General features: G+C 38.9%; 1 pseudogene; it reads left to right on the top strand.

Moving 5' to 3' along the window:
- The first annotated feature begins 244 nt into the window (after window positions 1-244).
- Window positions 245-675, top strand: LOC133072825 (protein yippee-like 5; annotated as a pseudogene).
- The last annotated feature ends 1,774 nt before the right edge of the window (window positions 676-2,449 follow it).

Below are 2,449 nucleotides of genomic sequence, written 5' to 3'. Positions count from 1 at the left end.
CTCAGGGATCAAACCAAGGTCTCCCATATTGCAGGCAGATTCTTTACAATGAAACTTCTTCCTATATTGACATTTCTAAGCCACGAAGAACTTCCATGTATATACTGACAAATCATGAAAAAGAAAATAGAAATGGTACAGACACATTTGAAAAAATGTTCAAGGCTTTATCCCAGTTGGGGAGCGAAGAGTCATTGGCAGTAACGATCTCACAGCCACGTAGGGTAGAGCTTCAACTACAAAAATGGGCAGGATTTTCCTTGATATCAGTGGTACCCATCTGTTTTCCTGTGCAAACTGATACAATCCTGACCAACTGCTCAGAATTCATCCCCATGCAATTCACAGGCGCCACTAGCAGAACATTTGTTTTTTAAAAAATATTTATTTATTTATTTTACTTGGAGGATAATTACTTTACAGTATTGTGATGCAGAGCATTTCTTTATAACAAGGTAGTTAACCTGTGAATTTCAAGACTGGGTCATGCTCTCTAGTCATCACTTGGTTCAAAATGTGAGCTGCTAAAACTGCAATAGCAAACTGGGGTGGATTTATGAGTTTGCCACTGAAGACAGCCAATTTTATAAGGAAGGCCATATGACCCTGAAAAGTGCTCTAGTTTGAGAAAGTGATGGCTTTGAGGAAGAGCATGAACCATCTGATAACTCTTGAAGAAAAAGAGATAAATCCATCTTTTCCCAGGTCTCCTTCTCTGGAAACAAAACTCTACTTACATACATGGTCACCTTAGCATCAGAGTCAGATTCATGAACTGTGGAATGAGAGGTTATGAAAATCTATGATGGAACCTTTCTCTTTTTTTAAAAATTTTCTGTTTTCCATCCAACAACAGTGTGTAGAGAGACTATTATACAGATGTTGTTATTTTTCCCCCTTTATTTATATCTTGAGGCAGAATAGTCTACCTGCAGCTACATGGTAGGCTATGTGAGGGAAAAAATCTGGGCTATGAGAGTGCAAAAGTGTTTTATGTACATTTTGAAAGGAAAATGTGTCAAGAGTATGGTTTTTAAATTTCTCTGGGCTTCATTTTAAAACTTAAAAAAAAAATCCAGTTATTTCACTTGATTTGCTGAGTTCACAGAAGAGATTTGAATTTGTGACCAGTGCGGAAGGTTCAGTGTTATTCATAGAAAAGAATAACTATGTCTATGTAACTTAAGCATGAAAGTGAAAGTGAAAGTTGCTCAGTCCTGTCTGACTCTTTGTGACCCCATGGACTGTAGTCCATGGAATTCTCCAGGCCAGAATACTGGAATGGGTAGCCTTTCCCTTCCCTAGGGGATCTTCCCAATCCAGGGATCAAACCCGGGTCTCCCGCATTGCAGGTGGATTCTTTACCAGCTGAGCCACCAAGGAAGCCCAACTTAAGCATAGTAATATAAATAAAGTAATAGTTGGGAGGAAAGAAGAAATATTCAACTTCATAAATGAAAGAAATGCAGATTGAAGTAAGACTTAACCGTTTTCAAACCATCAAAACAACAATGATTTTTCAACAATTTAACAATTCATTTAACAAGCCTGGTTAGGATGTGATATATATATATATATATATATATATATATATAAACTATATTACATCCATCATTAAGAAGATAAGTGATATGGACATCCTGGACATCTTTTAGCAGTACACTTTAAGAGACTTGAAACATTTCATCCACTGACAGTGTAATTTCATTTTTAGGGAAATATTTTTCTTAGGGAAACAAAGCTTTATAACAAAAGATGTTTGTTTTATCATTACTTAAAATAGCAAAGAAAGAAGGAAGGAAAAAAGGAAGGAAGAACAGAGGGAAGGAGGGATGGGGGGAAGAAAAGAAAGTTTCTACAAATAGCTTAAATGCTGAATGAGGTAATGATTCAGTAGATTATGATGTATCTATGAAGTGACCTGGCATCCCAGGTGAAGAGATGGTAAAGAATCTGCCTGCCAACACAGGAGACATGGGTTCAATCTATGAGTCTGGAAGATCCCCTGGAGAAGAGAATGGCCACTCCTCCCAGTATTCTTGCCTGGAGAATCCCATGGACAGAGGAACCTGGCAGGCTAGAGTCTATGGGGTCTCAAAAGAGTTGGACACAACTTAGTGACTAAACAACAAAAACAAAACTATTATAGGCCTTAAAATGCCAGGCATTCCTACAGTTCCCTTCTACGGGTCTTTTAGCCAGTGACCTTTCCGGCTGGCCCAGGGGTAGAAACCTGACCAAGGGAAGTCAGTTTATTTACAGGATGATCAGCAGGGGAGACAGTGATTCACTGAAACCATGCAGAGCTTTCCTTGGCACAGGCTGAACCTGAAGCTTGGGGAGAGAAAAGCACTTGGAGACAGAGAGGTGAAGATGAGTAGGATCTCCATCATGGTGGTGACTGAAACAGGGTACCAGTTTTCTCTTGTGATATTCACAAGCCATCCTC

The sequence above is a fragment of the Dama dama genome, chromosome 18, assembly GCF_033118175.1.
Source record: "Dama dama isolate Ldn47 chromosome 18, ASM3311817v1, whole genome shotgun sequence".
Lineage (NCBI taxonomy): Eukaryota > Metazoa > Chordata > Mammalia > Artiodactyla > Cervidae > Dama > Dama dama.
This window is presented reverse-complemented; position numbering and strand designations above follow the sequence as displayed.